We start from the raw sequence: 15,780 nt of genomic DNA on the forward strand, positions 1-15,780 counted from the left end.
ACTTTTTAGAAATATTATTTTTCTAAATTCATAACATAACGGGGTCAAAAATAGGTCGGAAGTTACAGTACCCTAAAGTTACGAAAAATCTATTTAATTATCTAAATCACAAATAAATAAAATTGTGAGTCTAAATATCTAAATAAATATCATGCTCCTAACAGATTCTGGTGAAGACTAAGTCTTATATTTCCCTTATTAAAATAATGACTCCTTAATAATCATGCATATGACAAGTGTCATAATCCTATTGGCTCTATCTAAACCTTAGGTTATAATAATCATCATATTAATAACCAGCAATATTAATGAAACCTTATGTTATAATTAATATTCTTAAACTATAGGTTAAACTTATAAAATCCATAATTATTGCTAGGAGTTTCCAACTAAGTCCCGGCTTGAACCAAAATCCATAGTAATGAACATACTATAACTAATATTAGCTATTACTACTACTACTACTATCTAACTAGCTAAGTAAATCTTGGGACTCTACAATTCTCCCCTACTAAAAAGAATTTCATCCCCGAAATTTACTTACCAAATAATTCCGGATACCGGCCTTGCATGTCCTCCTCCAACTCCCACGTTGGCTGCTATTCAGAACTATTACTCCATAGGACTTTGACTATTGGAATACTCTAGGACCGTAACTATTTCATCCCTCTATCTAGGATGCTAACTGGTCGTTCTTCGTAACTCAAGTCTTTCTGGAGTGCTATCGTATCATACTTGAGGATGTGAGATGGGTCTGACACATATCTATGCAGCATCGAGATGTGAAATACATTATGACTATCTGCTAAAGCTGGCAGTAGGGCTAATCTATATGCAACTGCTCCCACTTTGTCCAATATTTCAAAAGGACCTATAAATCAAGGACTAAGTTTGCCTTTCTTCCCAAACCGCTTCACACCTTTCATAGGAGATATTCTTAAGAAAACTTGATCTCCGACTTTGAATTCCACATCACGCCGCTTGGCATCCACATATTTTCTAACGGCTTTGAGTAGCGAGCATACGCTTTGTAATCAGTGCTACTACATCCTGAGCTCCTCTAACAGCTTCAGGTCTAAGTAGTTGCCTTTCTCCTACCTCGTCCTAATGCAACAGCGATCGACCCTTCTTCCATAAAGTAGCTTGTAAAGTGCCATCCCGATTGTTGACTGGTAGCTATTGTTGTAGGAGAATTCTATCAACAACAAATACTCACTCCAAGATCTCGATGTAAACACCGATCCTCCATCGAATACTATTGTCTTAGAGATTCTATGCAGTCGTACTATTTCTTGGACTTAAACGTTTGTGTATTGATCCGCTGTGTATGAAGTCTTAACAGGAAGGAAATGAGCTGACTTGGTTAATCTATCTATTACTATCCAAGCCAAATCATGCTGCTTACTTGTTCGTGGCAAACTCGTCAAGAAATCTATGGCTATATCATCCCATTTCCATTTTGGAATGCTAAGTGGTTGCAATAAGCCTGTAGGCCACTGATGTTCTGCTTTCACTTGCTGGCATACTAGACACTTAGACACAAATTCTACTATGTCCTTCTTCATCCTTGGCCACCAATACATTGCCTTGATGTCGTGTGCCATCTAAGTCGACCCTGGGTGAACTGAGTACGAGGTACTGTGCGCTTATTCTAGAATCGTCATCTTAATCATTTGGTCATTTGGCACGCATACCCGATCCTTATATCTCAATAATCCTTGACTTGATATTGAGAAATCTGTGGCCTTGCCTTCTCTGACTGCATCCATTTGTGCCACTAGTGTGTCGTCATGCCCTTGCCCAATCCGTATATCTTCTAGCAGATTTGGCTGGACAGACAAATTAGCCAGCTTATCGACAACTATTTCCATTCCGGCATTGATCAGCTCCTGTTGTAGCGACTTTTCTATTCCTGCTAGCGCTGCTAAACTTCCATAACTTTTCCTACTTAGCGCATCGGCAACTACATTTGCCTTTCTTGGGTGGTATATGATTTCGCAGTCGTAATCCTGCACTAGCTCTAACCACCTGCGCTGCCTCATGTTGACCTCCTTCTGTGTGAAGAAGTACTTTAAACTTTTGTGGTCCGTATAAATCTCGCACCGTTCTAAATAAAATAATGGCGCCAGATTTTCAACGCAAAGACCACCGCTGCCAACTCCATATCATGCATTAGATAGCATTGCTTGTACTCCTTTAGCTACCGTGAGGCGTAGGCTATCACCTTATCATTCTCCATCGGCACGCAACCCAACCCTTGCTTCGATGCATCGCAGTAGACTGCGAACTTATTGTTGGGTGTCGGTACATAGAGTACTGGTGCTGAGCACAACTTGTCCTTAAGCAACTGGAAGCTTTCTTCACATCTATCATTCCAGTTGAATCTTTGCTGTTTCCGGGTCAGGTTGGTGAATGGAGTAGCTATCTTAGAAAAGCCCTCTACGAACCTCCTATAATAACCTGCTAATCCCAGAAAGCTCCTTACTTCGGATGCGTTCTTTGGTCTTGGCCAATACTTCACGGCCTCTACTTTAGATGGGTCTGCAACAATCCCGTCCTTGGATACTATATGGTCGAGAAATGCTACTTGTGAAAGCCAAAATTCGCACTTCTTGAACTTGGCGTAAAGCTGATGCTCCTTCAGTCGTAGCAAGATTAACCTTAAATGTTTCTCATGCTCGACTTTATCCTTTGAGTACACCAAGATGTTGTCGATGAAAACTACGATGAATTTATCCAAGTAGTCCTTAAAGACCCTATTCATTAAATCCATAAACGCGATTGGAGCGTTGGTAAGACCAAAAGACATAACTAGAAACTCATAATGTCCATAACGAGTTCTAAAAGACGTCTTGGGAATATCCTCTTCCCGTACCTTGAGCTGGTGATTCCCGGACCGTAGATCAATCTAAAAAAATGGTTACCCCTCGGAGTTGATTAAACAAGTCGTCAATTCGGGGTAGTGGGTACTTATTCTTATTTGTCACCTTATTCAGCTCGCGATAATCTATACATATCTGCATGCTTCCATCCTTCTTCTTCACAAATAGTACCGGTTCTCCCCATAGCGAATGACTCGTTCTAATGAAACCCAAGTCTAAGAGTTCTTCTAACTACATCTTTAACTCCTTGAGTTCGGTAGCAGCCATCCGGTATGGTGCCTTGGAAGTAGGCTCGGTGCCTAGTACTAATTCGATTGTGAAGTCCATTTCCCGCGTCAGCGACTATCCTGGCAAGTCGTCAGGAAATACCTCTGGAAATTCTCTTACAATATGTACATCTCCGACCTTTAGTGGTGTTCCCTAAACTACATCCGTAACGCTAGCTAAGAATGCGTGACATCCTTTTTCTATCATCCTATGAGCTTTGAAAGATGAAATAAGCGACGTATGTAGTCCTAAAATTTTTCCCATATAGCATTGTTTCTGACCGTCAGGAGTCTCGAACATCACTTGCTTACGTCTGCTATCGATGGTTACGCCATGCCTTGCTAGCCAGTCCATTCCTAATATCACGTTGAAATCTTTAATCTCCAGTTCTATCAGGTCTCCTTCTAATTCTTACGTCCTCAATTTTGATCGGTACGCCTCGTACGATCCGTGATGATAGGACTATTTTACCCGAAGGCAACTATGTCACAAACCTAGTTCTACAAGGTTTGTCTAATTTCTCTATCATTCCTAACGAGATATACGAGTATGTTGTTCCCGAATCAAACAATACTAGAACATATACTATCGAGGGTAGGAATCTGACCTGTAAGTGCTTGTTACTAGCATTGGCTCCTCCCTGGGTCAAGTCAAAGACTTTGGTCTAGAACCATCGTTTAATCCATTTTCTCCTTATGCTTGAGCTGTGGACATTCCGTCTTTCGATGACTTTCCTAACCACAGTTGAAGCATCCCTTGATGTTTGCATGACATTCCCCAAGATGTTTCTTTTGGCCCTTAGAGCATTGTGGGTATTCTACATAACCCGACTTATTGCCTCCATTGTTTGTCTGTGCTCTTTTATCACCATTGGGCTGCTTATCATTTGGATGCCTTCTCTTCTGACCATTACTATTACTATTGCTATGCTGACAGCTGTTGTTTTCTTACCATTTTGTGGTTGACCCTGCTGTTTAGGCTCAGGCCTACTAGCCTTCTCCCTACTAACATTCGCCTGAAGCCTTTCTACTTCTATTGTCGTTTCTGGAACATTGACATAGGTAGTATTTCCCAGGTTTGCTAGCTTAACCCCTAATTCAATCTTTGGTCTAAGTCCTCTAACGAACTTGGTCACCCTCATAAAGTCAGTTGGAACCAACTCTGGTGCAAACTTGGTTAATCTGTTGAATTGCCGAGCATATTCTACTACCGTTAAGTTGCCCTGCTTCAAACTAGTGAACTCCTCGACCCTTGTAGCGATGACTACCGAGTTGTAATACTTCTTATGGAACAGCTCCACAAATCTTATCCATGTCATGGTGGTGACATCGTTAGTCTGCTGAACTAAGTCCCACCATATTCTAGCATCCTTCTTAAGCAGAGAAGAAACGCAGGATATGCGATCTGCGTTGCCGAGATTCATATGTGCTAGGATCGGCTCTACATTTCTGAGCCATTCTTCTGCCTTAAAGGGTTTTGTTGTCCCTTCAAAGTTTGGAGCGTGTTACTTATGAAATCGCTCATAGATTGGCTCCATGTGCTGAGCTGTGTATGGGCATAGTTCGCCATTGGCCATCCCCCATAAGGACCTACTTGATGGGGTACTTGAGCCATCTACTGAGGTAGTGGTTGCGGCTGAGGTGGAGGCTGAGTCTGAGTCTGTTGTCGCTGTTGCTGCAGTAATTCCTCCACTTGTTGTCGCAGTCTGGCGATCTCCACAGTGTTGTCAACTGTTGGCGGCGGCGCGTTGCGGCTGGCAGTAGCACGCACTCCCCTTCTGCGAACTGGAGGGGCTTCATTGTTCATTGGAGCAGTGTTGGAGGTGTTTCTGTTGGTGCGAGCAAATCTTCTGAGCGACATATTCAAAAAAGTTCTAACAGTCGAGAACATGTTAGAACTTATCCTAATAGTCTCTAAGGCAAAACTTAATCTAAGCAAACATAACTCGGACCTATTAATTATGACTTCTTATGAAAAAAAATATGTGAGCCTTCTTTATAATTAGGGTGTGTTTCTAAACTTAGAAAAATAAGCCATCTTTATAATTTACTAAGTCTGTTTCTAATCATCCTATATGACTTAATTCTCAGGCTCAAAACTCATCGTTGTTCCAAAGTTAACCATATTGAGGGAGGGCTGGGATCAGTAAAATCGTTCCCACTACTATGGCCCCCTAAACTCTCAATATAGAACCTGGTCCATTGATTTGTATCCACCCTCACCGAACTTGGTCATTATTTATTAAATTTATTATTTATTATGATTGTAAAAAAAATCAAACTCATACATGTCATTCAAAAATAACAATGATATTTATTTGGAAAAAAAAAAGTTTTCACTATGTACAATCATAAATTCAAAGATAATAAATAAAATAAAAAATGAAAAAAAAACTAATTTACAAATATTATTAACTGAAAACATAAGGACTAAAACATTAACTAAACACATAATCAAAACAACTAAAACATAAACACTTACATTGGCGGTTAGATTCAGAGCTTTGAGTGTGTGTATCGAGGAGAACTTCATGCGAATGGACCGTTGCTCTGATACCAACTGTAACGACCCAACTATTCTAGACTTTGGACCATTAATGACTACTATACTAATCTTAAGAAAACGCACATATGAAATAACCATAACTTTATTTAAAAACTTTAAAGTAAAGGTTAAATACATAAAAATTCATTTAGGATATGGGATCCCATTGTTTTGAAAACAAAACATAACTTAAATAAATTGGTTACAAAATTAAGTGCGGAAAAATAATACATAGAAATCATAACTAAAAGACTTAAAAACTTCATCCTCGAATCGAACGCGCAATCCACTGATTCCATCCTGCCTCAATACACATCCTCAAGCTGCCAAGAATATTTCTGCCGCCATAACTATTTTCCTGCACATATAAACATAAAGGAATGAGCCTAATGCCCAGCAAGGAAAAACTACTAACCACATAAACATACATATAAAATCATATCATAACATATGCTAAAAACATATCATAACATATACTATATAAGACTATACTAATAATGGCCATTAAAACATGTGATAAACCATCTACGTCCCCTTTCTAATATCTAAGGTAAGTTAGATCACATGGTAGGTTTATGATAACCCATCTACGTCCCCTGTCTAATATCTGAGGTAGGGTAAATCATAACCATGAAACATAACATAACATACTATAGCATAACTTATCATAACATATCAACATAACATATAAGCATATAAAACTATCCTATTTTCCTTACCAAAATACCGGGATGATGAGAACAAGGTCAGGATTTTGGAACACTCCTAAAAACCATTAATAGAGATGTGGGTTTTCTAAAAGAAAGAGATGAAGAGGAATGAACTAAACCATCGAGAAGATACTTACCAACAAGAAATCTCAAGTTCAAAGAACTTAGATGCCTAACCAAGAATAGAGAAGATTGGGTTAGGAATTGAGTAGAGAAAAAACTATAAGAACTAATGAAACAATACAGAAAAGGAACTAAGAATAGGAATACCTTTGGAATTGCTATGACCGAACTACACCTCGAAACCGAAATACACTCTATGAACCTTACTTCCCAAGTGTCTAATAAGCTTAGAATGACAAAGATTATAACCCCAACCCAAGTGTTTACACTCTCACAATAACCTAGCAACTTGCAGCCTCTGAACTTAGTTTGATGAATGAATGAAAAATGTTTGGTGCTAGGTCCTATTTATAGAGTTCTAGGAATAAAAATCTTCTAATTATAATCCAAATTTAAATTTAAAAATAGAATCCTAAGGAATAAAAATCTTCTAATTATAATCCAAATTTAAATTTAAAATAGAATCCTAAGGAATAAAAATCTTCTAACTTTCTAAATCCCGTAACTCTAAACTAACCTACAGTAAAATCAACATATCTGGAGCTGCAGGAATCCGATTTAGAATATCTTTATACCATTAGAAAGCTAATTAAATTATCTACAACTTTTTAGAAATACTATTTTTCTAAATTCATAACATAACTGGGTCAAAAATAGGTTGGAAGCTACAGTACCTTAAAGCTACGAAAAATCTATTTAATTATCTAAATCACAAATAAATAAAATTGTGAGTCTAAATATCTAAATAAATATCATGCTCCTAACAGATTCTGGTGAAGACTAAGTCTTATATTTCCCTTATTAAAATAATGACTCCTTAATAATCATGCATATGACAAGTGTCATAATCTTATTGGCTCTATCTAAACCTTAGGTTATAATAATCATCATATTAATAACCAGCAATATTAATGAAACCTTATGTTATAATTAATATTCTTAAACTATAGGTTAAACTTATAAAATCCATAATTATTGCTAGGAGTTTCCAACTAAGTCCCGGCTTGAACCAAAATCCATAGTAATGAACATACTATAACTAATATTAGCTATTACTACTACTACTACTATCTAACTAGCTAAGTAAATCCTGGGACTCTACAAGAAAGAGTCCAAGTACAGTATGTATGGTTATGCCCCGGCCTTACGGTACTGGGCATATGAGGTTATCCAGCAGCTTGCGGTGGAGTTTGTTGTGAGCTCGGGAAACATGTTCCCGAGGATGCTTCGTTGGTCGCATCGGAGGAACAAGGATTTCACCAAGTCCGTCATCGCACCGATATTATTGAAGAAGAATGTAAGTTATGCTTTTTTTTTTTATCTATATGCTTATCTTTTATCATTATTTGAGTTAACCAAATGTTTTATGTTGTTTGCAGTTGATTATCCTTTCAATGTTGAAGCCTCGACCAACAGAAAAAGACTATTATTTGTCTTTGACTGAGGGAGATCTTCCCCTTTATCCTGGGCTTGGCCAGGATCCCTCGGAGACTGATGAGGAGGAGGATGTGACTTTTGAGAAAACCGCGAAGATAGTTTCTCAAGGAGCCAAGATATTTGTTGATGCTGCCCTGGGGGAGGAGGTTGCAGGTCCCACACCTCCCATTGCCCCAACCTCAGCCTCGGCCTCAGCCTTCGCCCCAACACCAACCCCAACATCAGCCTCAGCCTCAACCCCTGAGCTCGCCGACTTGATTGAGCGGTTGGACAGAGTCGAGGGTCGACATGAGACCTTCATGAAGAACCAGTCAGTGATCTTGGACGTAGTCAGTCAGATCCTAACATTTATTAAGGAGAAACTGAGGGGCTCCAATGAAGATTCAGACTCAGAGTCATTGGATATTCCTCTAGACTATGTTGATGATCCAACCACGCCTCCTACCATCATTGTGACACCTGATGCTGGGACTCTGGGAGTCGTTATTGTCAACCCTGAGGATGTTGCTGGGGTTCAGTTTCAGAGGGCTAGACGTCAAAGACGCAAGCCAGATTGGTTTGAGGACTACATCGATCCCACGAGGAAAAGACCTCGCACTGATGCAGTTGCACCAACAGATGAGGCTACACAGGATGCTACACAGGTGCTGGACCCTCTCAAGAAGCCAGATCCCAAACAGTATAGGACAATGTGCAAGTGGCTACTTGGAGACATGCCCAACAAGACCCTGTGGGATGTAAAGACTGGGAGTCACGGTCCAGCATGGTTTCTGACGTTGAAGACACCCCATTCGTGGCTCAATGATGGGGTAAGCCATTTATACCTAATGACTCGATAGTGGTAGAAATTATGGACTGTTTTCAATTTTACATGTTTTGTTTTTACTGACTCGATATGAGCTCGATGATAGCTCGATATGAGTTCGATAGGAGTTTGATGGGAGTTTACAGGATCGATGTGATCTCGATGAAGCTCGATAGGGATGTTAAAACAGGGTTGTTCTTTACTGTTTCAGATTGGCTCGATGTGAGCTCGATAGGAGTTTGATAGGGATGTTAAAATAGGGTTGTTCTTTACTGTTTCAGATTGGCTCGATTTGAGCTCGATGGAGCTCGATAGTAGTGTTAGGAGTGTGTCCTAAAAGCATGTAAAGACATTTGTTTTTTCTGTGAATAAATAAATGCAATAGTTTATTATTATTGTTATATTTAGATTGTTAAATTATTGTTTGAATAATTTTGAAAATATCAGAAAAATTCCATATTCATTATTGTGGATGTGATCTTGTATTAGTACGAGAGAATTAAGATCACATGAATGAATAAAAATAGTCAACAACAACAAATTAAAGTTATGGAATTCTTTAATTGGAGTTGTAAGTACGGTTTACTAAGTATCATAATGATACAAATAATCTAGATTCAGATTATTGATGTGGAAAGATATCTCGGTAAATGTGCTTTATATAATATGATTATATATGACATGGACCGATATGAATTAGAGTCTTTATCCAAAAACCATTTAACAATAAAGACTTGTAATTCATATCATAACTGATGATCATTTATAGATCAACCTAAATCCTGAGTGTTCATGAACTCCTGTTCATGTTTATTAAATCTTTTGATTCATTCGTTAAGGTCTCTTCAAAGAATGAGGCTAATGACTTTTGTTTTGGAGATTTAATATCATGGATGGCTGGGAACATGTATCAACAATATGGAATCTAATCTTTCCTAACGGATCGTATATTAGTTACCTTAAGGGTTAATTCTGGAACTAAATGATTTTGAGCTCAAATCTATAATTAGATTATAGATTAATTATTCACTAGTGAATTAATGGTACTTAAGGAATAAGAAGTAAATTAGAAAGGTTAAATGGTAATTCTTCCATTCTAATTTATGAACTAATTAATTAGAGGGTTGAACTATTGTAAGATGGTTATATCAATGGACGACTTAAGAAAAATATTTCTGTAAAAGTATATCTATAACATAAAGAGTGCAATTCTGAATTTATAGTAGAGTAATATCATAATTAATAAATTAACTATTATAATTAAAGAGTTTAATTATTTATTTTCAATTTATTGGAGCTTAATGTTATAGGTCCATGGTCTCCGAAATGGCTCAAACAAACACTGTCAAAGGAAAATACAAAAAATGGGCAAAAAGGACTTATGTGATAAGTAAAATATTTTTCTATGTGTCAAACATAATTACTGTTTAATTATGTGTAATTAATTAATTAAGAATTAATTAATTATTTGATTTAACAAAAATATAATTAATTTTGAATTAATTTATTTTTGGGATTTTTAATATTTAAATAATAATAAAAATTGGGAAAAATCACATGCCATCACAGGCATGTGGTACACGTGAGGCACATTGCACAGGCACTGTGCTACACGCATAAGAGATGTACTCAGTCTCTTGATTCCACAATTTTAGTTATTTAAATATTAAATAAATAATGAGATATTTTAATATGATTAAAATATTATTATTTAAACAAAAATCTGATAACTGATCAGTTATTTTGAATTTGTTTACAATAACAAATATTTTAATATATTGGATATTATTAAATATTGGATATCAGTTTTTCACAGAACGTAACTTTTCAGGGATAGAAAAATATCTAGGAATCTCTCTCAGAGAAAGAGAACAGTGACAAAAACTAAAGTCACTGTTCTTCACAAAACCTAGGTCCAAACTTTATCAGATCTCATGTGTTGAGAACATCTGATAAATAGTTTATTGCCTATTATTTGTATAGCGAGCCCACACTCGTTCTTTGTGTGCCTGAGAACATTTTGGAAGATCTTGGTGTGAGATCTCGAGGATTTAGCCATACGAAAAGATAGTAGTAAGGAAGGACCTGAGGTAATTTTTCTGTTCATGTCCTTGATTCAATATATATATATGCATGTGAAGAAGTAGATCTAGAAATCTTATGGGATTAATCTAACAATTTGATTGTTGTTCCGCTGCGTATAATCTCTGATTTGATCAATAAAAACCAACAAGTAGTTCGATAGTGGAGTTAAAATAGGGTTGTTCTTTACTGTTTCAGATTGGCTCGATATGAGCTCGATGGAGCTCGATAGTAGTTCGATAGCAGAGTTAAAATAGGATTGTTGTTTACTGTTTGAGATTAGCTCGATGTGAGCTCGATGGAGCTCGATAGTAGTTCGATATGAGCTCGATGGAGCTCGATAGTAGTTCGATAGTGGAGTTAAAATAGGGTTGTTCTTTATTGTTTCTGTAACGACCCAAAATTACTAATAAGGCTTAAGGGCCTTGATTAGTGTGTCGGGAGGGCATAATTGGAGGTTAAGAGAATTAATGGTAGAAAGCATGAATATGGGTATTGGATAAGTAATGCGGGCCCTGTTTGGCTGGTAAGGGCTTAATCATAATTTTGGTCGTTAGGGCATAAATGTGAATGTGTGTGATAAATTTTTGAGACCCCATTATTATGTGGGTAGATTGATAAATATATATACGTGTGCAGGTGTGTGCATTTGTAACTATCGGCACGAGGCGATCCTAGGGAGCAGGTAGCGGGAAAAGTCACAACGGGGCTTAATAGTTGACTTTGGATAAGTCAGGGATATTGTAGGTATCGGGTAGTTATTTAGACTATCAGGATATGAAAATAAATATATGGAGATATATTCGAGGTTAGAAAGTCTAGGCGGGAATATTGGGGAATTTTACTGTTTTGGCCTCGGGGACGGTTCCGGCACCCCGAGCCTTGGGAATTAACTTAGCAGATAAGATAAACTTAAGGAAACCCTTAGAGGAAAATAAACCGACTCTTTTTATCTCTATACTCTTCTCTCTCTCTCTTAAGGAAAAACAAGGCAAAGGAACACTGAAATCTAAAGGGAAACAAGCTGGGAATTTCTAGAAATTGAGGCTGGATCTTTGGGGCTTAGTTCAAGAATCATCCAAGGAATAGAATCAACACCAAGGTAAGCTATGAGTGTGTTTGTTGTAGTTAAATTCTGTGATTATGTTGGGTTTTGAAGTGATTGTGGATTTTGACATTTAAGGGTTGAATTGAGGCTTGGAACTTGGGAGTTAGCTCAGTTTTACTTGGGGGATTGATTCTGCAGCAAAGGTGAGTTTGGAATTAAGGTTTTAATGTTTGAATTTCTTAGATTTTCTGACTGGTTTTGAAGTTCTTGGGTGTGAGAGTTTCATAAATTAAAATGAGGTGTTGAGGGGTTTTAGCCTAGATTTCTGCTGGGTTTTACTGATTGGACGCATGCTAGAGTGTTGGGATAATTGAGTTGTGTTAATGGGATTGTTCATAATGGGTTTGGATGAGGTTTTGGGTGTTAGAAATGGTGGAAATTCTGGGTTCGAAGGGAAGGGCCGCGGCTCTGTTCTAGAGCGCTGCGGCCCTAGGATGAAGATGAGCCAGGAAGGCTCGGCCAAGGGGGAGCGCCGCAGCACCCAAAGCAAGGGTCGCAGCGCGTGTCTTCTTTCAGGGAGGGCCTTGGTTCTATTTTGAGGGCAGGGCCGCGGCTAAGCTTTAGGGGCCGCAGCCCTTAGACGCATACTTGAACGTTCAAGGTTTTAAAGTATGGGGATCGAGCCTAGGGTGCTCGGGATCAATCTCACCACCGTGCTTGGTGGGATTCGACTTCCCGGAAGCTAGTTTTGTACATGAAAACCTATATGTGAATATTAATGGAATCCATTATCTTGGTTGTGACTAGGTAATAAGCTAGGGCTCAAAAATGGATCGTGCTCGGGGGTCGTCCTTTCTAATTAAAGCACCTGGAATCAAGGTAAGAAAACTGCACTTGTGTATGTCGATAGGATGGGACTAAGTGTTCCCTATATTTGAATGTATTGTTATGTGATTATAATAAACCATGTAAATATGTTGGGACTAAGAGTTCCCTATAATCGTATGAATGTCATAAGGTGGTATTATGCCACGGGGACATGTGGTAACGGCCTAAGGGTGCCGAAATCCACACTTGCGCATATGGCACGACTCAAACACTAGTATCCGAGGACAGCTTATTAATCACTGAGCTCGGTTAAGCTGGCCGGATTCAGTGGGCATGTCACTGGAGTTGGCCTAAGCGAGCCAAAGGCAGTGAATTAAATAGAGGGTGCAGCCTACGAGCATTGACCCTAGTTATTGCTTGATATGTGTTTATTGTGAATTATTGTCTGTGACTTAATGGGTATCTGGAGCTGGATTAATGGTTATTGATCAGTGTGTTGCCTTGAGTGAATTTTATGGCTCGATGGTACCAAATAGTGCTTTGTGGTTATTGGACTATGCTCTGTGAACTGTTAGCTGTTAATACTGTTATGTTATGATATTATGTTTTCTTGCTGGGCTTCGGCTCACGGGTGCTACATGGTGCAGGTAAGGCAAGCTGGCCATGGGTTGGAGAGCTCTAGGGGCGATGTGTACATTGTCAGCTGCTTGGCCACCACGGTCGAGGATTTGTACAGGAACGGGAACCTAAAACGTATATTTTGCCATTATAGTGGCTTGGTCATTTATTTGTAATTAAGAATTTTGTATTTACGTTATTTAAACCCTGATTTGGGATCCCATGTAACAAACATCAGTTTTAATAAAGTTTAACCGTTTATAACCAAAATCCTTTTTAACCTAATCTTTTTGTGTCGTTAGATACACAGGTCGAACTAAATGACTTGATTAGCAAGTATTGCAATATTTCAAACACACAATGTAACGGTCTTGTTTATCCAGGGCGTTACAGTTTCAGATTGGCTCGATGGAGCTCGATAGTAGTTCGATAGTGGAGTTAAAATAGGGTTGGGATTTACTGTTTGAGATTAGCTCGATGTGAGCTTGATGGAGCTCGATAGTAGTTCGATGTGAGCTTGATGGAGCTCGATAGCAGCAATTTATGATGGTCTTTGCTAATTTTTTTTATCGTACTCTCTTTGTAGCATATTGATGCGGCAGAACACATGCTTCGTATGCGTTGCAAGTATTTTCCCAATTTATATCGACAGAATGCAGTTGTGATGAACAGTTATTTCTCACAAGTGATACCTGCCCGATATGATCAGTATAAGAAAGCAGCCGACAAAACAAAGTATACTTGGGATTCTGACGTTATGTCCATGTTGACCGACATCGAGCAGCAATTTCTGGCATCTTGGGGAGGAGTTGAGGATGTATATTGGTGCCAAAACTATGGACAACAACATTGGTTTTCCATTGAGGCTTCCATTTCTAGTTGGACTCTGACTGTTTACGATTCGGACAACTCGGTGATTAGTGACGCAAAGCTTAAGGAAATTATGAGTCCATGGTGCTTTTTGCTTCCTTCTCTGTTAATGCAGAGTAAACTGTTCACTGATAGCTTGATGTTGAAGATTCCATCAGCAGGAAAGAAGCCGCATCAGTTCACATGGAGTCGCAAACAGAATCACGAGCTCACTCAGTCAAAGAGAAGGTAACAAACATCATCTTCATACTAATTTTGTTTCTAACTAAAATTATAGTAATGTGCACTTAATGTTTACTTTTTTTTTTACAATGGGGATTGTGGTGTGTATGCTGTCAAGCATATTGAGCATCTAATGGTCAGTCTTCCATTGGAAACTATCTGCGATGAAAATATGGAGGTGTTCAGGAACAAGTGGACCACAGACTTGTGGTATCAAAATTTGTTACCTTGATGATTGCATATATACAGGGTCTTCACATGTACAGTTTCTTGTTCACATTTTTTTATAACTTTCATGGGCTGTTATCGAGCTAATATCAAGCTATATCGAACTGTTATCGAATTATCAAAATTTGTTACCTTCATGATGATCTTGTATACGGGGTCTTTACATGTACAGTTTCGAACTGTTATCATTTTTTTATAACTTTCATGGGCTGTTATCGAGCTAATATCAAGCTATATCGAACTGTTATCGAATTGTTATTGAGCAATATCATTTTCATATCGAACCATTAACATAACTTTTAAGAAAAATCAAATAAAAAGAGTTTATTAATACAACAAGTTCAAATGGGGAAAAAGAGTTTAAAGCCTAGCTTTGCATGTAGCCCTATTGTGGCCAAGACCACCACACATGCTACACTTGCGCTCTTTGCGAATGATTTCTCCATTCGATGGAGTGCGGTTTGTCTTCCTTCTTCCCACCTTATTCTTCTTCGGTCGACCAACTGGTTGTTTTTCAACGGGAACCCCAACTTGCATTTTCTCTATGTTCTCGGGAACTTCCCAATCATCCTCGTTGCCAGTTGGGTAAATTGTTTCTTTGTAAGACTCCCTCCACATCTCAGTAGTGTAATATGGTGAACACAGTGAGTAAATGTTGACACTGCGCAACATGGCCACAGCCACACCATGAACACAAGGGTAACCCATTATTTGAAACTGACCACAAAAGCATGATTTGGTCATCAAATTCACCTCACCATCACCTTCTGGGTCTACCACATGAAATTCAAATTGTCCAAGAGGATGGACTTTCAAGTACCTTGCATCATCCGCAATGCCTGAGACATATTTCTCATATATTGTTGCTAATTTGGATGTGCACTTCTCTACCTCCTCACGACGCGCGGCAAACCATGACTGAATTGTGAAACGAATGAACTCCACAAAATTAGTGACTGGGAAGGTTCTTGCGTCTCTGGTTTTGTTGTTGAAACTTTCAGCATAGTTGCTTGTCATTACATTGTATCGATTCCCAGGAAAGTAAGCACGAGTCCACTTATCGAAGCCAATACCCTCGAGATATTGAGTTATGGCAGGATCCATTTGCTTTATATT

The sequence above is a fragment of the Humulus lupulus genome, chromosome 5 (assembly GCF_963169125.1).
Source record: "Humulus lupulus chromosome 5, drHumLupu1.1, whole genome shotgun sequence".
NCBI classification, from domain to species: Eukaryota; Viridiplantae; Streptophyta; class Magnoliopsida; order Rosales; family Cannabaceae; genus Humulus; species Humulus lupulus.